Genomic DNA, 22,666 nt, shown 5'->3' with positions numbered 1-22,666 from the left:
AGCCTGGCAGAGGTATGCGCTCTGCCGAGTACCATTCTAGTTGTTAATTATGTTCCCTTTCAAGGAACTTTGACGCAGTAGGAGGCCATTAGGCCCATAAAAGCCTGCACTACAGTAAGTTGTCAACCTCTTGTTGTTTGTCTGTGCTTCTTCCTTTAAAGTGCAAAGCGTTAATCAAGGAAGAAGGACACGTACCAACTTTCAGTCTTTGGTTATGGCAATTTGCCCTGAGGGCATAATGACTTCACCACAATGGGTGGACGAGCATCACTTGGAGACCAGTCTGGACGGGGTCAGGAAGATCACCCCTTCCCTGAATTTAATTAATGAACCAATTGGGTTTTTGTTGGCGGACCATTGTGGTGACATACCAAATATCCTCAACCTCGGTTATTGAGCCTCAGCAATCCAAAGAACACTGACAATGCCTTCAACAAGTTTTGAAGCCACAACTTCACGACATCATTGTTTTCAATCCAACACGTCACATACACCAGTACCCTGATCTCTGACAAAAGGAAACAGGAAATACTGTCCATGGAAACTGTAGGAAAAGGCTGGTTGGCACATATCATATCCATGTCCTCAAGCTTTTTTATGACCTACAATGTGTTAAAATACAATTTCTGGACGATTTTATAAAAGATTACAAATTGCATTCTTCATTTGCCACCTATGGTTAGTGTGTGTGCTGTCACATTCACATAATCAAATGACTTCTTGATTTGATCATAAGCTCTGATTGCTTCTTTTGGAGTGCAAGCATAGAATAGGGAGCTTGGCCTTGTACTGTAGCAAATTACACAACTCCATGCAGTCATCAACCCTCCTTCTCTACTGTGCCGCTCTCCAGCACCACGATTTACCCGTCCACTGTGGCTTCTCTCGTGCACCACTGTCTTCTCTCTCTCACTCTCTCTCTCTCTCTCACACACACACATACACACACACACACACACACACACACACACACACACACACACACACACACACACACACATCTCCTGCCACTCCCCCCTCCCCGCTCTCTCCACATCCCCTCCTCCAGCGCTTTCCTATCTCTTTCCACTTTCCATTCCTACCCCTGCCCCATCAACTCCTCCAACACACACCACTTCTTTGCTCCCACTCTTCCAGCACTCATTTCTCCTTCCCTTACAGTGTGGGCTTCCAACATCAGAATCCCCCAGTCGAACATTGCAGATATTTCCTTACAGGTTTCTTTTGTTTCAACAAGCATTGTCCACTCAAGTAAAGAACAGATGCTCCTTTGTAAAAAGCATGTAAATGTACATCAACAATGACCACACTCTGTGGTCACAACATGCGACAAAATCCAGTCACAGGCCCATTGGGAAACACACACTGACTGCGCTATTAAATAATTAACTCGACACCTCCCATCCACATCAACCTCTGCCACAGTTATATGTCAACCACAACCACAACCACAACCAATTAGCTGAGAGAGACCCGTTCGTGTTCTCAATCCCTCGGATCACACACCACTGCAGCATGCTGTTTCCCTGAAGAGATCGAGCTTTATTGAGAGCTCATACAAAACACACTGAGCCTGCGGAAATCAGAGAGCAAATGAATCTTATAATAATAAGTGTGTGTGTGTGTGTGTGTGTGTGTGTGTGTGTGTGTGTGTGTGTGTGTGTGTGTGTGTGTGTGTGTGTGTGTGTGTGTGTGTGTGTGTGTGTGTGTGTGTGTGTGTGTGTGTGTGTGTGTGTGTGTGTGTGTCCTCCATAACTCCAAAACCATGAAACCTAGCGGCCTGAGTCTTTGCATGCATACTAAGAAAACTCCAAGGGATGTACATCCAGCAGATGCTAACAAGGTAGAGGTACAGATGGGTAGATTGCGATTTGTAAAGGGACTCTCCGCGGGTGTGTGTGCATGCCTGCATGCTTGGTTACGGGTGCCGAGGTGGCAACGTTTCATCCCATATCTTATGATGATGGGTGGAGGAGGTTTTAACTTTTAACCTCAGCAGTGTACGAACGATCACTTTTTCCTTTGTCCTCATGACTGATTCTAAAGCAATTGGTGATTTTATATGAACCAGGTGTGCTTTACGAAGGTAATGTGGTTTCTCTTTGTGACTGATTTCCGATCCGTTTGCCGTATTGACGTGTTTTCTAAATTACAGAGCTATTTTTTTCCTCTCGTCACTCAATGATTGGCAGCCCATCTCTTTAAAAGGTCGATGATACAACGTTGTTTTTTTTTAATTAGTTTATTGAAATTCCCCCAAAGCAAGGGTGAAAGCTCCTCAAGGTTTTTGGGTTGCATACAGTATGTACTGTAGTCGGTCATCATACTGATTCCATTGCCAATATCAGTCAAGCAAATATGTATATCTATATAGTGTGTGTGTGTGTGTGTGTGTGTGTGTGTGTGTGTGTGTGTGTGTGTGTGTGTGTGTGTGTGTGTGTGTGTGTGTGTGTGTGTGTGTGTGTGTGTGTGTGTGTGTGTGTGTGTTCATAAAGCATGATATATTCTCTCTGTTAATTCCCCTTCATATATATATATATATATATATATATATATATATATATATATATATATATATATATATATATATATATATATATATATTTATATATATTGCGGATTCGCGCCCGCCGGCGTGCGGACGGCCACGTAACTCGAATCGCGGCACGTCGCCCACCGGACGGACAATCCAGTCGTGACCCTCTCGGACTAACGCCGGGAACCAGTCACGGGTGGACCTTTCGGTCTCACCACGATCGTGCCAATCGGCCCCCCGCGTGGGATAGGGTTGCTCGCCAAATTCGACCTACCTAAGTACCCACACGGAGGGTAGACCGGGCGATCGCACCTCGCCGCAGGTCGACTTCGGACACGGGCCACTTTAAGCGACCCGTTCCGTACTATCGGGATAACCGAGCGGTGTTATTCGTCGGCCTCGACGGTTCGATTAATTATCGGGCGTTTTAGCCCACGACCAACCCTTTACGTGAAGCAAGATGGAGATTCAATAGAGGAAAGGACGAAGCGAAGCGGGAAAACAGTTCAACAATAAGCACATTTATTTCACGATGAACGGAAAGCACACATATACAATTCCACCAAAAGCACATGTAAAAGAAGAAGACAATGCAATATTACACAAAAAGCAAATGCAACAATGCAGATCTATCCGACTACCGGGCACACGGCAACACTTATACAATTTTACTTCACAGACGGCGCCGACAACACATATTCCCAAAGCAAAAGAAAAGAGAACCACCCTCCAGGATGAGGGGGTAGGCGGGCCTGGGGCCGAGACCGTGTCGGGCCTACCCGTCTGATGATGAGACGCGGAGCGGCGGTGGTGCCTCAACTCCGCGGGCCTCGCGGACAGTGTCTGGTAGGGGGTGGGAAGGGGGCCCCCTTTGTCGCACTATCTCAGCGCGGGGGGAAAATGGAGGGGGTTGCTGATGCTCGGGGAAAGGAGGATATAACCCTGTCTCGGGTCCCGTGGCGAGCGTCTCCTCCTCCACCTCGGTCGCGTTGCTGGCCTCTCCCTGTGCCGCTCCCGGCACCGACGCGAGCACCCCCTCGTCTGCCTTCGCCGCCGTCACCTCTCCACAGCTCCGTCCTCTTCACTCTGACTAGTACCACTTCTTTCCAGCTCCACCGACGACTCTCTTGAATTCCGCACACTCAACTCTCAACTTCCAACTGAACTCTTTCTCAACTTCCAACTGAACTCCTACTCAACTTCCAACTGAACTCCTACTCAACTTCCAACTGAACTCAACTCTGACTGACGAACGCAGTCGTTTTTATAAGCCCCGTGGCTTCGCTCTTTTACCCTTGACCCTCTGCCTCCGACCCTTCACCTCTCTTGCTGGCTCCCCATTGGCCCGAGGAAAAGTGGGCGTGAATGCTTTTTGATCCATGAATTTGCATATAGCGACCGCCCTCCAACGCCCTGGAGGCGGGGCCAAATCGCCCCTCGCTCACCGATTGGACGGAACAAAAGTGGGCGTGAGTCGTTTTTGATCCGTTTTTCTGCGGAAAGTCCGTGATGTTTTTGGACACGCTGCTCGGTGCGCGCCCCGCACGAGTCCAGCATCGGTGCCCACGAGTGGCGCGAGATGACGGTGATGCGATGGTGGCGAGTTGTGACGGTAAAGGTCGTGGCGGTTGTGGTGAAGCGGCGTTGTGGTTGGTGGTTGTTGTTGTGATGGCCGCGTTGTGGTTGGTGGTTGTTGTGTGATGGCTGTTGAGACGTGGTTGGTGGTGGTAATAATGGCGGCTGGTCCAAAATAAAGATAGTAAAAGAAAAACGGCTATCCTGAAGAGTCGCAGCCCTCATGAATGACATTTATTCCCTCTAGACAACGGGTTTGGGCCTAACTACACATATACTTACCGAGATATCTCACCTAAGGGACCTGAATAGTGGTTTGTGAATTTCGTCAACCACAACAATATATATATACATACATATATATATATATATATATATATATATATATATATATATATATATATATATATATATATATATATATATATATATATATATATATATATATACATAAACATATATATATATATATATATACATAAACATATATATATATATATATATATATATATATACATATATATATACATATATATATATATATATACATACATATATATATATATACATACATATATATATATATACAAATATATATATATATATACATACATATATATATATATATACAAATATATATATATATATATATACATATATATATATATATACATACATATATATATATATATACATATATACACACATATATATACATATATATATATATATATATATATATATATATATATATATATACATACATATACACATATATATATATATACATACATATACACACACATATATACATACATATACACATATATATATATATACATACATATACACACACATATATATATATATATATATATATATATATATATATATATATATACATATATACATATATATACATATATATATATATATATATATATATATATATATATATATATATATATACATATATATACATATATACATACATATATATACATATATATATACATATATATATATATATACATATATATATATATACATACATATATATACATATATATATACATATATATATATATACATACATATATATACATATACATATATATACCTGCAACTACAGACCAATCAGCTTTCTCTCAATCATCAGCAAGTTTATGGAATCCATCATCACTTCAGACATTAAATCCTTCCTCTTCTCCAATGGCTTGATTTCCGATTATCAATTTAGATTCAGACCAGGTCACTCTACCCTGGATATGCTGCTTCCGCTCTCCCAACAATGGATGGAGATCCTCAATGCCAGGCAGGAAATCCGAGCCATCTCCCTTGACATATCGCGTGCCTTCGATATTGTCTGGCACCCTACCCTGCTCACTAAACTCTCTTCCCATGGTATTGCACATTACCTCTACAGATATATAGAAAGCTATCAAAAACATTAACAACTAGAATGGCACTCAGTAGAGCGCATACCTCCGCCAGGCTAAACAGTTTACATTTTGTATCCCACGAGGTTGGATCTCGACCTGAACCGAACCCTAATCAATTCGTCCTTGGCACACACACACGCAACCTGTCCACCAAGTTTCATCCTAATCAGTCCATAACTTTTTGAGATATCATACTCACCGAAAGACACAGACGGAAAGACAGACAAACAAACAGGGGTGAAAACATAACATCTGCCAACCTTCGGTGGCATAGGTAATAAAGCTGTTCAGACTGTCACACAGACACTATATGCTGATCCTGTCACAACTTGAACAGGCAATGGTTGTTGTTTGTCCCGTGATGAACCACTAGAGGTCACATTTGGTCTACCCGAATAAATCACCACACACACTCACCTTCAAATGGTTGTGCTGCAATGAGCCACCAGGTGGGGGTCACATTTTATAGCCTTGAAAAGAGTTGATATTAACCTCATGGTCATAACTTGTGCTTTCATCTTGGAAATTGAAATCAAAATAGTTACAAGTCGGTAAAGTTTTTAAATCCGGGGGGGGGGGGGGGGTGTTATTCACACTACTCGTTTTATCATAAGTCATGTTCAATATCTTTCCTTAAAAGATCAGATCCGAAGATGTCAATTGGCAGAAGAGTTTGAGTAAAACAACCATTCTATATTTTGTGAAGATTCCAAATAATTTTCACAAAATGTTTCCCTTCCCCCGACCTGAATACGTGCGAGACATGTGTCTGAAACAATTTGTCGATGGTGCAAAAGTGGATAGAAGTTGACTTCGGTGGTACGGTAGCAGAAAGTTTCCACAATAAAACTCAACAAAAGCAAAGTTCGTGCAAGTAAGTGCAGGTGCATACTTAAGAAAGAACTTTCACAAAGACTGCACCCCTCTCCACTCTCAAGAAAACGACAGTTACCCTGTTCAGGCATGCTTTGGTGTCTCATCCTTTGAACGTCATGTCAGTTCTTTTCATCCCTGAAAGAGGATGCCATGGCCTGGAGTCCAACAACAAGGCTGTTGGTGAAAGCAGCAATAGCGTCTGCAAGTCAGAACGCCGTTCGCTCATCTACTTGTGAGGGCGAGGAAATGGGTTAGCTTCCTATAATGCAGTACCCCAGGCAAACTGTATCCTCATGACATTCAGGGAAAACCAGGAAATGTCTCTTGGATGGTGTCGCCCGCCTCATGTTGAGGCAAAATGAAAATTGTATTGCCCTGAGCGAGAATGGTGTCCTTTCGTACAAGATAGAGAGGGTACAACTTGTACAAGAAGCAAGAATAGTCACCAAGTAGGCCTAGTCATAAATAGGACACAACATGTAAGAATAGTCACAAATAGGATACAAGAAGGAGGAGTAGTCACAAGTAGGCCTCGTCATAATATAGGATGCAAAAAGCAAGAAGTCACCAAGTAAGCCGAGTCATAAATAGGATTCAAGAAGCAGGAAAAGTCACACGCCCATTATTAGCCCTCCTTGGACTCAGTCCGAAGCGGGGGCTTATGGATTTGGTCTCGATTTTCGAATCCATGTGTGTGTCCATGCATCCGCAACCATATCTCTGACATGTACAGACCGATAATTATATTTGTACTTGGCAAAAAGACAACATATGATGGCATACATATGCACGTCATGTCTTTTCGAGTTCAGATCCAAGTTGGCCGACTGGCAGCCATTTTAGTTATTAAAAAAAACCTGGTGTTGAACACGTCTTCAACCATTTCTCAGACAAGCATTTACCAATGTTATTCAAACTTGACTCACATATAGAGAATGATGACTTACGTAAGTCCGCCATTTTTTTTTCGATATCGGATCGAAGTTGGCTAACTGGTGGCCATTTTCTTACTTAAAGGTGTCCCCAACCATTTCTCAGAGAAGCATGGTCCGATTTTGTTCAAACTTGGCACAAGCACAGTACATGATGGCGCACACATGCATGTTACTTTATTTTGTGATCTGATCAGAGATGGCTGACTGGTAGACTGGCGGCCATTTTAGATATTAAAAAAACCCGGTATCGAACACGTCCTCAACCATTTCTCAGACATGCCTTTCCCGATGTTGTTAAAACTTGCCACACAGACAATGAATGTTGGCTTACATATGATCGTCATTTTTTTTGAGACCAGATCCAAGATGGCCAACTGGCGGCCATTTTAGTTGTAAAAATTACCCGGTATTGAACACGTCCTCAACCATTACACGGACTTGCATGCACGATGTTGTTCAAACTTGGCGCACAGACAAGGAATGATGGCTTACATACGCACGCCATTTTTCTCTCGAGATCAGATTCAAGATGGCCGACCGGTGGCCATTTTAGTTGGAAAAACCCGATGTTGAACACATCCTAAACAATTTCTCGGAAATGCATTTACCGATGTTGTTTAAACTTGGCGCACAGATAAGGAATGATAGCTTACATAAGCATGCCAATTTTTTTCGAGATCAGATCCACGATGGCCGACTGGCGGCCATTTTCTTACTTAAATTTGTTCCCAACCATTTCAAAGACATGCATGGTCCGATTTTGTTCAAACGTGGCACAAGTACAGCACATGATTGCATACACATGCTCCTCACTTTAGTTTATCTTGCGATCTCATCAAAGATGGCCGACTGGTAGACTGGCGGCCATTTTAGTGTACATAAATATAAGCTAGCCCTTTATAGTGGGGCAACTTATCATAACAATTGTGCATTTTGTGAGGAAAGCACCAAATTTGGCACACTAGTAGCCTATCATATAATGAATAGATTTGGATATTGGGCCATCTCAAATTCAGCCGCTGATGGCTGTGGCAGCCATTTTCCACTGCCATCAAATATTTTGAGATGGCCCAATATCCAAATCTGTTCATAATATGACAGGCTACTAGTGTGCCAAATTTGGTGCTTTCCTCACAAAAAGCACAATTGTTATGCTATATTTAGCTAAGTTGCCCCACTATTACCTCTATACAGCTAAATTAGGAAAACTACGGGAGCTATTACATTTTATGTCTTTTTTACTTGTTTCCACAAGTCTCCCTTTATTTAGTCTTTTGGTGTTTCCCCCTCTCTACTGTTCCTTTTGTTCTGTTGCGTCCTGATCCGTTGGGTGTTGTAGCGCTTCCACGAGCTTTGATCCACGAGCTTTGGGAATGAAGCCCATACAAAAATGAAAAATAAATTTTAAAATTGGTAGAATAGGGAGGAAAGCAGCCTGTTATCAGAAGTAAGGCGAGTGAAGTCTTATAAACCCTATGAAAGAGGATGGCGGCACTCGGAATAAGTCATGAACATTTCTAAGGCTGGAGTTAATCCCAGACAGGTCTCCACTCCATGGCAGGAGTGGAGAAACTTTGTCATGAGCAGCTTTGGGAATCAAGCCCATGCCAGTGAGGGAAATTCAACAAGGCTTTACCTACATACCACCGAAGCCGCTCCACTCAAAGCGACTTGTGCATTCCCAGTTCTGTACTAACTAGCCCAAGGATGTATAACCTGGGCCTAGAAGCCCCGCATGATTTTTGTTTTGCTCTAACTTTTTTTTTAATCGAATTGTTTATTTGCATGACCTTCCAGGACTGCACCTCAAAGGTGGTGACAAATATTTATATTGAACAAAAAAAAGTCGTTCAGGTTTAAGAGACTAAATGATTATTTAATTTAAAAATCCGACCCCGACTTTACATGAGCCAGGTCCGTAGGACCAGAGTTATATTCATCATTGTTCTGCAGGTAATTTGCAGATGATTCGTTGGAGTTATGGTTTCTTACAGCACTATCTCATGAGTCATCTGTGATGTATTCATGTCATTTTCAAAGCTTCGTGTGCTTTCTGCTTGTAATCTCACATGCTGTGTGAGATTTTCTCAACTTCTTGTTTATTATTTTACCATCTTTGTAATCGATCAGTGAGTGCTTCCATCCCTTTGACAAAGCTAAGCATTTTATTTTTATTTCACATGATTTACGAGATCTGTGAGGTTTGTGCTACAGCTTTCAGACACCGTGCAAACTTTGCGTTCCATCTGTGTGCATCGTGGGTATTTTTGCGATTTCTTTGGGGTATTTTACCATCTTTGAGATTTCCGACTCCCATGTTTCTCCCTTTGACAAATGTATGTTTCGTTTTATTCTCATAATTTCCAAACTTATGAGTCTTTACAAGTTTTATCTTGTACTGCATTTGGATTCAAAGGCATCGTGACGCTGATGAGTTATAGTCCAAAAAAACAAGGGGCTGTCATACTGTTGAGCACAATACACCATGACAAAGTAGTTGTGGAACTGGAAGGGAGCAGAAAATGAAAACCCGACATCATCACCCACTACAACGGCACAAAAAAGGGTGTCGACACCATGGACCAGATGGTCTGCAACTACTCCTGCAAAAGGCAAACCTGTTGATGGGCTATGGCCATGTGGTACAACGTTGTAGATGTGGCCAGTCTGCATGCTTATGTGCTATTCACAGCATAGCATCCAGAATTTGGTCAAGGCCTCACATACAAGTGACATTTGTTCCTCAGAGAACTTGTCCTGTAATTGGTGCTACCACACATGCAAAGCAGGCTGCAAAATAATCCCTCACTTCCAAAATACATCACCACCGCAATGGAGTTTTTTTGGTGTCATTCAGCAAGGAGCAGGGTCCACAACTGGCCAAGAGCAGGGTCCACCAAAGAGGAAAAGGTGTTTTTCTTGCCCATCTAGCAAAGATCACAAAAGCACCATGACATATAAGAAATGTGCAGAGCATGTGTGCAAGGAGCACAGCCATGCTGTGTGTGACAAATGCCTCCAGTGAAGGACTTCTCGGTGTTTGGAGGACACACATCATTTGTTGTTGAAAATATTCTTTGCATTCGATTGATTGTTTTGTGCATATAAATGTCTCTTGAATGCATTATCTTCTGCATCCATGGCTTTAGTGTGACCTTGTAAAATATATACAGTACATCATAGACATCTTCCAAATAATAGGATAAATGAATCATATTTTTTGACAAAATAATCCTCCATGAGTCGAAACATTGTATAAAAGCATCATAATAATGTGGGGACAGGAGTACTGGACTGTACATGGTGGGGACTTGTAATTCCCTCTCCCACTTCGAGGCGGTCCTTCACGATACACATTTACATGGAGAATTTACATCCCCTCCACCCCTGTAAAAAGGCAAATGTAAAAACACCCCGATACATGAATTGGGGTCATGCTGATCCTATGAAACACTGAATGTAATTGTCCCAGAACTGTAGGAGTCGTGCGACAAACAAACACACAACGGTTCGTGAATTTTTGTAAATCACAAATTCAGGTTTGTGATTTACGTAACAACTTAATAATAGCTACAAGGGTTGATCAAGGTTAACACAAATCTTTTACTGTAGAATATGTAAAATAATAGTTGAATGCTGAAATATTGTGCAATGTCTACCTTGAGCAAGTTACAAGCTCCGGTGCAATAATCTTAGCCTGAGGAAGTTGTAAAGAAATTGACAAGTTAGTTATAAAGAAATCTACTCTGGTCAAAGTACAGTATTGTGGATAAAACTATGATAGCGGGCAATATTAAGTTCCTCGTGAAGGAGAACACCGAAGGAGTTGAAATACATGAACGACCGTCTGCACAATCTGGTGATGCATGTCTTTCACCCAGTTGTATTTCGATTATACATTAAAAAAAAGGGAAATGGCCAAAATTGGTATGTGATCTTGAATATTTACCTGTGCCACTGAAGGTGAATGTGGAGGTTATGCTTTCACCACTCTCTGTTTGTCTGTCTGTCTGTGAGCAGGATATCTCAAAAGGTTGTGGACGGATTCAGACGAAATTTGGTGTACAGGTTGGGTGTGTGACAAGGACAAAATGATTCGATTTTGTTGAAGATCCGGATACTACAATATTTTAAGTGAAATTCTTCACCATTTAAGAGATATGGCCAAAAACGATATGTAGCATGATGTCTCAAAAAGTTGTGGACGAGTTAAGAGAAAACTAGGTGAATGAGTTAGGTCGGTGATGAGAACAAGCTGATTCGATTTTGGTTCTCTTCCCCCACCTCCACCTAAGGCTGCTGCTATGAGCACTCCACAAGCACAGTCACAACTTTTACGACACTGTTCGCATTTGTAAGGGTTGAACTTGTCGTCATTGTACCTTGCACTAATCTATACTTATTTTGTGGATGGTTGGGGGGGATGAATTGTTAACATGTTCCATGAGAAGTGACCTGGGCATGCAAGCGCAGTACATGTGTATCAGGGGCATGCAAGCACAGTGCATGTGTATCAGGGGCACGCAAGCGCAGTGCATGTGTACTTGGGGCATGCAAGCGCAGTACATGTGTACTTGGGGCATGCAAGCGCAGTACATGCGTACTTGGGGCATGCAAGCGCAGTGCATGTGTACCAGGGGCATGCAAGCGCAGTGCATGTGTACTTGGGGAATGCAAGTGCAGTACATGCGTACTTGGGGCATGCAAGCGCAGTGCATGTGTACCAGGGGCATGCAAGCGCAGTGCATGTGTACTTGGGGCATGCAAGCGCAGTACATGCGTACTTGGGGCATGCAAGCGCAGTGCATGTGTACCAGGGGCATGCAAGCGCAGTACATGTGTATCAGGGGCACGCAAGCGCAGTGCATGTGTACTTGGGGCATGCAAGCGCAGTACATGTGTACCAGGGGCACGCAAGCGCAGTGCATGTGTATCAGGGGCATGCAAGCGCAGTACATGTGTATCAGGAGCACGCAAGCGCAGTGCATGTGTACCAGGGGCACGCAAGCGCAGTGCATGTGTATCAGGGGCATGCAAGCGCAGTGCATGTGTATCAGGGGCACACAAGCGCAGTACATGTGTACCAGGGGCACGCAAGCGCAGTGCATGTGTATCAGGGGCATGCAAGCGCAGTGCATGTGTATCAGGGGCACGCAAGCGCAGTGCATGTGTATCAGGGGCACGCAAGCGCAGTACATGTGTATCAGGGGCATGCAAGCGCAGTACATGTGTATCAGGGGCACGCAAGCGCAGTGCATGTGTACTTGGGGCATGCAAGCGCAGTACATGTGTACTTGGGGCATGCAAGCGCAGTACATGCGTACTTGGGGCATGCAAGCGCAGTGCATGTGTACCAGGGGCATGCAAGCACAGTGCATGTGTACTTGGGGCATGCAAGTGCAGTACATGCGTACTTGGGGCATGCAAGCGCAGTGCATGTGTACCAGGGGCATGCAAGCGCAGTGCATGTGTACTTGGGGCATGCAAGCGCAGTGCATGTGTACTTGGGGCATGCAAGTGCAGTACATGCGTACTTGGGGCATGCAAGCGCAGTGCATGTGTACCAGGGGCATGCAAGCGCAGTACATGTGTATCAGGGGCACGCAAGCGCAGTGCATGTGTACTTGGGGCATGCAAGCGCAGTACATGTGTACCAGGGGCACGCAAGCGCAGTGCATGTGTACTTGGGGCATGCAAGTGCAGTGCATGTGTACCAGGGGCATGCAAGTGCAGTACATGTGTATCAGGGGCATGCAAGCGCAGTGCATGTGTACCAGGGGCATGCAAGCGCGGTACATGTGTATCAGGGGCACGCAAGCGCAGTGCATGTGTACTTGGGGCATGCAAGCGCAGTGCATGCGTACTTGGGGCATGCAAGTGCAGTGCATGCGTACTTGGGGCATGCAAGTGCAGTGCATGCGTACTTGCGGCACGCAAGCGCAGTGCATGTGTATCAGGGGCATGCAAGCGCAGTACATGTGTACTATGGGCATGCAAGCGCAGTGCATGTGTACCAGGGGCATGCAAGTGCAGTACATGTGTACTATTGGCACGCAAGCGCAGTGCATGTGTATCAGGGGCATGCAAGCGCAGTACATGTGTACTATGGGCACGCAAGCGCAGTGCATGTGTATCAGGGGCATGCAAGCGCAGTACATGTGTACTATGGGCACGCAAGCGCAGTGCATGTGCATCAGGGGCACGCAAGCGCAGTACATGTGTATCAGGGGCACGCAAGCGCAGTACATGTGTACTATGGGCACGCAAGCGCAGTACATGTGTATCAGGGGCACGCAAGCGCAGTACATGTGTATCAGGGGCACGCAAGCGCAGTACATGTGTACTATGGGCACGCAAGCGCAGTGCATGTGTACTAGGGGCACGCAAGCGCAGTACATGTGTATCAGGGGCACGCAAGCGCAGTACATGTGTATCAGGGGCACGCAAGCGCAGTACATGTGTACTATGGGCACGCAAGCACAGTGCATGTGTACTATGGGCACGCAAGCGCAGTACGTGTGTTCCAAGGGAATAAACATGCTGTTGCAATTTGGATGTTGTCTTGCTTTTCACCCCTTAATCCTGCGGATATGTCACAAACAGAACATCACCTGAGCTCCTGGATCGGTAGGTGCTTGACGTGAGACGTTGAATCTGCCTCTGAGTCATCACATTGGCGCTGCGAGCCAGGCCAGACACTCATCTTCCAGAGTAAACTTATTCTAAGAACTTTCCAGAGTGTTTATAAGAGACAGGGAGTTGTATATTAACCATTTGTGTGCCACCTGGGGCAGAGGTTTATTTCTGCCAGAGACATTGTGCTTCAAGCGACAAGTTGGGCTTCCTTCGAGGACCGTCAAGATTTGGAACTGTTACATGATCTCTCTCCCATAGGACTGTTGAAATTTCGAGAGAAATTTTTTGAATGAGGTATCATACTTCGTTGTTACGTACGATTTAAAAAGAGATGGCGATTTTTATTTGGCTTCATTTCCCTGAGCGAGATTTTGTTTTCCATCCAACATGTGTTCTCCTCTGTTACAACCAAGAGAGACTATCACCACAACATTTTCATTATATTTTTCCTTTTCTACAATCTACATTTGTATTAATATTGTATGTATTTTCACCTGGTTTCTCATCGAACAGACATTAATTATCTCGACATTTCTTCATAACCAGTACGGAACATCGAGAACAGCTTCGGCTTCAATTTCAGAACGTGGCTGCTGAAGTTCTTCCTCCTCCTCCTCTTCTTCTTCTTCTTCTTCTTCTTTACTCCTCTTCTTCTTCTTCTTCTTCTTCTTTCCTCCTCTTCTTCTTCTTTCCTCTCCTCTTCTTATTCTTCTTTCCTCTTTTCTTCTTCTTTTTCTCCTTTCCTCTTCATCTTCTCCTTCTTCTTTCCTCCACTTCTTCTTCTTCTTTCCTCCTCTTCTTCTTCTCCTTCTTCTTCTTTCCTCCACTTCTTTCCTCTTCTTTCTCTTCTTCTTCTTCTTTCCTCCACTTCTTCTTCTTCTTTTTCTTCTTCTTCTTTCCTCTTCTTCTTCTTCCTCTACTTCTTCTTCTTTCCTCCTCCCCTTCTTCTTCTTCTTCTTCCTCCTTTCCTCCTCGTCCTCTTCTTCTTTCCTCCTCCTCTTCTTTTTATTTCATCTTTCATATGCAACACATGGCTGTGGGTAGCATCATTTTCTCAGGGTGCACCATTGCCGCTGATTCAGTTTCCCCCCCTAAGTTAGAATAAGAATTTGGAATTTGTTCAGCTTCCCAGTGATAACTTGCTATTCTTCATGAAGGTCACCGTGCAATCTTTAATGTTGACCAACTATAAATGGCAGTAGACAGGCCATCCATTTTCACCCCCATCTGAGGGATGGCACACACACACCGATAAATCGTCCGACCTGCGAAACACGAGGATGACAATTGTTCATGGTTAGGCCAAGATTCGAACTCCTGTTAGATAGCTCAGAGGCGACTGTGAATACCTGTATCTGCCAGCCCCCCCGAAGCATGCTGTCTCGGCCTCCAGGTTACCAGACTTGACGACAATGGCCGCCCTTAAATGGCAAACGCAACCACTACTAATGCAGCGTAGATGTGTTGGGAAGGTCGAAATCATCCTCCATGTCGTCAAGACCTGTCATCTTACCATTTTCCTCTATTTGCATCACTCAAAGCACATCTTCCGTGTATTAAGTTTACAAATGAAGATGTCAAGGACCAAATTGAAGGATTTCTCCACAAATACCATAAATGCGCCATCACATCGATGGGACAAGTGCATACGTGTTGCATTGCAGGACCAAACCTTGAACGGATGCTTCATCAAATACCTTTCACCTTTTAATTTTTAAAAAAATATGTCCACTTCAGCCTTGAACTACTCTCAGAATATGTCAAGTTATCAAGAAACTTTCTAAACAATAATTTTAAAACAAAACCACAACAGTCAGTTGAGCAGTGGGTGACAAGAGCATCATTATCATGTTTTCACCTTTGTCTGTTTGTGAGCAGGGCATCTGAAAAGGTTATGGACGGATTTGGATGAAACTTGGTGGACAGGTTGGGTGTTTGACAAGGAAGAATTGATTCAATTTTGGTGAAGACCCGGACAGGAGAGTTCAGATCCGGCTGGTTACGAGGATATGAAAATCTGGATCCGGATACAAGAATTAAAAAAAAAAATTATTAACGATTCTTCACCATTGAGAGATGAGGCCAAAAACCATAGATAGCATACTTTTTTCAAAACATTGTGTCTGAGTTTGGAAGGTGACAAGAACAAGCTGATTATGTGTGGGCTTGCAGTTCGGTTCTGGATCCGGATACGAGAATCTTTTAATTTTTGTAAGTGATTGGTCTTTCTGGTAAATCAGCTTGACCATATTTTGATTAAGTTGCACACTTAGCTTGCTTGGAGTTATAACTCCTGGCAGTTCAGGTATGATATTTCGTCACATAATAATCTAAGGACGGAGAATGAATCATCCATGCTTTCATGTTAATTCTGTATAATGACGGGTTATGAAATCCCATTACGAGTTAACAGAGGAACAATGAGTATAACACAGGTTTTACCACACTCACACACAGTTGAGCTGGTGATTCAAAAGGTCTCATTTGAAACCCCGATGTCGTCATGCTTGCGGTATGCCAGTGTCAAGTTGTCGGTTAAATTGCCATGCGAACAGCCCATTGCAGGAATAATGTTTATCTAAGTCAAGATGGAGCCTGCCACTGCAACTGATTTTTTTTTTAATGTTTGGACATTAAAACACACACACACACACACACACAGTTTCAACGAGAAAAACTAAAGCATCCCAGGCTTGACAAAAAGTGTTTCAATTCTTTAATTAATTAGTTTCATACATAGTGGGGCAACTTAGCATAACAATTGTGCATTTTGTGAGGAAAGCACCAAATTTGGCACACTAGTAACCTATCATATTATGAACAGATTTGGATATTGGGCCATCTCAAATTCAGCCGCTGATGGCTGTGGCAGCCATTTTCCACTGCCATCAAAAATTTTGAGATGGCCCAATATCCAAATGTGTTCATAATATGATAGGCTACTAGTGTGCCAAATTTGGTGCTTTCCTCACAAAATGCACAATTGTTATGCTATATTTAGCTAAGTTGCCCCACTAACAGAGGTTTCGGCTCATGGAGGAGTTGCACGACAAATGGCAGTGAGTTCACAAACTGCAATTGGGGGGTTGACATGCACAAGGGTGAAAGGAGTAATAACAGAAGAACGAGAAATAATAACCCGGAGAGGAAGAGAATGGGAAATGAGCATGTGTGGAGAGGTCGTTGATGGACATGAGTGAATGCACGAGGTGGTGATGGGAAGTGCATTTGAAAAAATGAAGTGAGAAGAACGAGACAACAGAGAGAGAGGGAGGGAGGGAGGCGATTCCACGTTGGGGAGAATAAGGGGATGAATCGATGCAGGTTGGCAGCCGGTGTGGACATTGGGAGGGTGACTGGGTGAGCAGTTGAAGGTTTGACGAGGAAAGTGTGTGACCTGAGGTGGGTTGGGGAAGGCAGAGGAAGGGGAGGACAGGAGGAGCAAGGCCAGATGTAAGATTGTATAAAATAGAGATGTCACCAACTTGCTGCTGGTGGGAGAGTCACGGTCCGCAGGAACTTGTCTCCTGCCTTGAGAAACCAATGGTGTGGAAGACCTTGTCATGTCAAACAGCACCTGCAGCCAACGTCCATCTTTGGTTATGGTTGCATTGGGCCAAAGTGTAAATGATCATTACCACCGCCACCGAAGGTGAAGGAGGTTATGTTTTCACCCCTCTCTGTCTGTTTGTTTCTTTGTCTGTTTCTTTGTTTGTCTGTCTTTTTGTTTGTCTGCTTGTCTGTGTGCAGGATATCTCGAAAGTTGTGGATGGATCCGGATGAAATTTGGTGGGCAGGTTGGGTGTGTGACAAAGACGAACTGATTAGATTTTAAGGAAAATCCGGATCCGACAACTCGAATTTTTAAGTGATTCTTCGCCATTGAGAGATAGGGCCAAGAATTATATATATATATATATATATATATATATATATATATATATATATATATATATATATATATATATATATATATATATATATATATATATATATATAGCACCCCCCCCCCACCTGTTCCTGTTGGCTGCGTGTGGGTACCTCTCTCACCTGCCATGGCACTTCAACAAAACACTTCTGTGACTCAATCTGTCAACTTCCTAATTCGGATAACAACCAATGGTACTCCTTATCTTAATCTCTCCTGGATCTGATTTTGACTAATTTCCCTGAAAATATTTGCTGTTCTTCCTCCGCTCCAATCGGTTCTTCTGACCACATGCTTGTCAAAGTGGACATCTCTCTGGCATTTATTAGAGAACCACCTCAGCACCGTCCAGTCCGGCATTTCACTCAGGCCGGCTGGCAGGGACTTCAAGCAGCCATCAAACTTCTAGACTGGTCTCTCATCGCTACTTTCTCTGAATTCAACTCGTCCTGGGAATTATTTCAAGAAAACTTGCTCTCCCTCATGCACTGATTTCCCCTCTTGTCTTCAGTTGTCCTACTCTTCCTCCCGCCCATGGTAACTGAAGCTTGTGGCGAGGTAGTTGTCCTTAAACAACTTGCCTTTGCCTCATGGAAAGCAAACCCAAATGAGGGTAATCTCAATTCCTTCCATAAAGCTTGGAACAAGTGTGTATCTACCCTCAGGAGAGCCAGAAAACAACATCTTTCTCATCTCAAGTCTGAACTCTCAATCCTGTCTCCCTCCTCCAAATCCTGGTGGTGTCTAGTTAAGTCTGTTTCTGGTGTATGTTCCCCCTCCATCCCCTCCCTTACCTCAAATGGCTGCACTGCTGATACCGCACGTGAAACGGCTGAATTCCGAAACTCCATGTTTGCTTCTAAATGTGTCCCAAACCCATCACTTTCTGTACCCACATTGCCCAATCATACCCAGCTGTTTCTGAGCTCTGTGTCCTTTTCTCCTGACAAGGTGGAGAGTTTTCTGTCAAACCTCGAATCAGATTCTGCAACCCGTCCAGACGGCATCAGCCCACGTGTCCTAAAAACCTGCTCCTCTGCTCTTGCTCACCCTTTCTCTGTTCTATTCACCCTCTCATTTGCTCAAGGTCATCTGCCATCTGCTTGGAAATCAGCAAACATTACCGCTCTGCATAAAAAAGATACAAAAACAGATCCCTGCAACTACAGACCAATCAACCTTCTCCCAATCATCAGCAAGGTTATGGAATCCATCATCACTTCAGACATCAAATCCTTCCTCTTCTCCAATGGATTGATTTCTGATCATCAATTTGGATTCAGACCAGGTCACTCTGCCCTGGATATGCTGCTTCTGCTCTCCCAACAATGGATGGAGGTCCTCAATGCCAACCATGAAATCAGAGCTGTATCCCGGGACATATTGCATGCTTTTGATATGATCTGGCACCCTGCCCTGCTCACCAAACCCTCTTCCCATGGTATCCAAGGCCATCTCCACTCATGGTTTGCAGACTTCCTCTCCTGTCACAGCCAACGTGTGGCCCTTAATGGAGTTCTTTCATCCCCTCTTCCTGTCCAGGATGGAGTTCCTCAAGGCAGCGTTGTGTCCTGTTCTTTTTCTCGTTTTCATCAATGATCTCTCTGACTCTCTGGAAAATCCTCTTTATCTCTTTGCTGATGACTCCACCCTCTGTCGTATCACCTCTGACCCCCAGATCGGCAAGCAGCAGCTTCTTCGCTCTCTGCATATGTGGATAAAATCACAAACTGGTCCAACACGTGGAACATGTCTTCCAATCCTGACAAATCTCGCACTCTCATGATGTCTCTCTGAAAGAACCGTCTGGAACCCCCCCCCCACCTCCCCCCAATCTGCTTTCTCAACAATCTTCTTGAAGAAGTCCTTTCATTCAAGTTTCTGGGTCTCACTATCTGTCATGATCTTTCCTGGGAAAGCCATATTTCCAGGCTGGCCTCCAAAGCCAGTCGCAGACCTGGCATCCTCCATCGTGCAAAGTCCTTCCTTGGCACACCTGAGCTCCTGACCACATACAAAGCTTTTGTCCACATCCTGATCCATTCACTTTTGCTGAGGATCCAAATCCGGATCTGGATACGAGAATTATTTAATTCTTAAAGTGATTCTTCACCATCGAGAGAGAGGGCCAAAAACGATTCATGGCATGATATTTCAAAAATGTATTAGTCCCGATGTGTTCTCGTGGATCAGGCACTAGGTGGCGGAGGTATGCGCTCCACCAAGTCCATGACTCCAGGACTTCGTCAGCAGGTATTTTCTCATTCAAGAACCTTTCACCGGTCTTCGCGGGAAGCTTCCCCGGACACCTTTTTAGGAGGTGAGTCCCAAATGGCAAGCATTGTTTAAAGCTATTGAGGTGAAGGATGACGTTGCCTTCACATTGAAACCATTAGTGTAACCATATGGTTGTGTCGCTGGGCGGCTGTGAGAGCCGTCATCAAACAAATGCCAAAAATCATCGCAGCTCTTTTTACTTTGTCAGATGACCTCAACCTAAAAAAAAAAAACAATTCCCAATTACATGCAATGTGTGACTGAATTTGTATTTGGCCTAATTTTGCGCAAAGTCATTTTGTCATAAATGGACAATTTAAACAAGTGTATCTCAGGAAAGAAAATGGACGTTGGTCCGACTCGGAAGACTGCCAAGGCATCCATGAAAGCACTGAGTGGGTGCTGAAATGGTGAGAGCTTTCAGCATATATTGTCAGACACTATTAAAAAAGGGAGTGGAGCACAAATCCCCAATCCTTCACGGTGTTTGCAAGCACTCAATGGTGAATCGGCAGATGCCCCTGCGGTTCAAACTGCTGTAGATCATGAGCACATCATGGTTAATTATCAGACTCTTGACCAGGTCGTTGGGGGAAGTGGAATCTCTGTTTGATAGTAATGACCAAGACATTCTCTGTGCCCTTACCGACATCATCTTCAACATGTCCCCATCAATAAACAGCCTCGAGATGATCTCCTCATTTTACACATTGGGCAGAGAAGTTCTCGAAAATGAGAAAAACATACTCAATAATTTCCCCTATGAAAGCCCATTGGATTCTGATATGAGAAACGCAGCAATGGTTGTGGAGGTTGTGCACCAAAACGAGCTCCATGAGGTTTTAGCACGGCTACACAGAGCTTCAACCATTCTAGACACAATTCCAGCCACAACATGCACAGCAGAGAGATCCTTCAGTGCACCAAGACATATCTCCGCACCGCGCCGGGACAGGAACGCCTCGACAATATTGCTGTCATCACCATCGACTGTGCCTCTGCGAACAGAACAATCGAAAATGACATGAAAAACATTATTGACATATTTGGTCACATAAATAGTTCATCCTCCTTCTTCTGAAGCATCAATTCCTTTTGATCATTTTTGTTTTGAAATTTTGTGACTGCGATCATTCATGTGACTCAAGTGATTTTTTTTTGGGGGGGGGGTTGACATGTTGTATAGCCCCTAGTGGAGCTAACACACACACACACACACACACACACACACACACACACACACACACGCACACACACACACACACACACACACACGGACAGACAGATGAATAACAGCCACTGAGCTTCGGGGAAGTGACAACACTTATCATAGATGTCGCCATCATAGAGGCAAATTTGTAGCTGCCCCCCCCTTAAAAAACATGGCTCATAGACCCAGGCTTCTCACAACAATCAATATAGGTGAAGAAACGCTTTCGAACAGTGAATCCACTTTGCTCTTGACCGAGATATCTGAGCAGACATGGCTTACTTTTTACAAGTTACTTTAGGTACAGGACAGTACGTACTGCATTTAAACTGGCGAATCAATTCCTCTGTGACGTCATAGTAAATTCCCCTTTCAATAGTTGGAACTTGTAAGTGCTGTCATCTATTATAGCTCACCAGGGATCTTTGCTTTCATGGATGAAACTCTTCTGCATGTACACGGAAATACGATTTTTTTGATTTTTTTTTTTTTAAAACAACCGACATGGAGGTTTCCGTATTTTCGTCATCAGGAACACATGCCATGGTTAAAGGGGAACCCAAACGCAAAACAATTTTTTTTCTGAAAACCATTGAAAATCATTAATCACGATCGAATTTGAAGGGGGAAAAATTTTAAATTTTTTTTGTCAATCACAAAGTGTTGAAAAAATCCCGAGAGTGTCGATTTTAAATTTCGCCAGTGACATCACATCTTGAATCCATCTTGATCTGAACGGTGGTTTACAAATAGAAAGTTCAGTGCATGCCGAGCTTGGATTCTGATACCGCTTCCATCATCATTAGTGATGCTGAACATTCTCAGAATGTTGAAAGTGATCAAAGGGATTTTGAAGAAACACTTGGAGACAAAATTAGGAATGAAAACACTTTTGGGGGGATTGTGGAGCCGAATCGTTTCGAGCCTTGCGCGAGCGATTCAGAGGAAGAAGGTAGAAGTGTTTGTGAAGATGAAAACGTTGGTCACATGATAACTTCAGCTCGGTAGGGTTTGATTTGCCATTCAATTGACGATTAATAAGGGAGGAAGAGGAGTAGATTGGGACTGTACTCTATGCAGAGCATCGGTGCTGCCGAAGCAGTCTCCTTGGCTATTGGGCACAATCCTGGACGGGTCGCCACTCCGACACAGGATACCAGCAAGCTGGCACTCGTTTTGCTGACCTCGGAAGGATGACAGGCCGAGTTAACCTCACCTGGTGTGGGGGTTAACTCGGACACCATGGACAAA

At 43.8% G+C, this 22,666-nt stretch overlaps 1 protein-coding gene across 1 annotated transcript in view; it reads right to left on the bottom strand.

Annotated features, from left to right (window-relative positions):
* LOC147028067 (integrin alpha-8-like) overlaps positions 1-14,061 on the bottom strand; it is a 225,910-nt gene extending 211,849 nt beyond the window's left edge. Inside the window, exon 1 of the mRNA XM_085878073.1 lies at positions 13,976-14,061. The gene's annotated coding sequence lies outside the window, so the exon portion shown is untranslated. The remainder of the gene's footprint in view (positions 1-13,975) is intronic.
* Between the last annotated feature and the right edge of the window lie 8,605 nt (positions 14,062-22,666).

This window comes from Eptatretus burgeri, chromosome 4 (genome assembly GCF_056783735.1).
Source record: "Eptatretus burgeri isolate ZD-2024b chromosome 4, Ebu_testis_v1, whole genome shotgun sequence".
Classification (NCBI taxonomy): domain Eukaryota; kingdom Metazoa; phylum Chordata; class Myxini; order Myxiniformes; family Myxinidae; genus Eptatretus; species Eptatretus burgeri.
The sequence above is the reverse complement of the archived record's forward strand: the minus strand, read 5'-3'. Positions and strand labels throughout refer to the sequence as shown.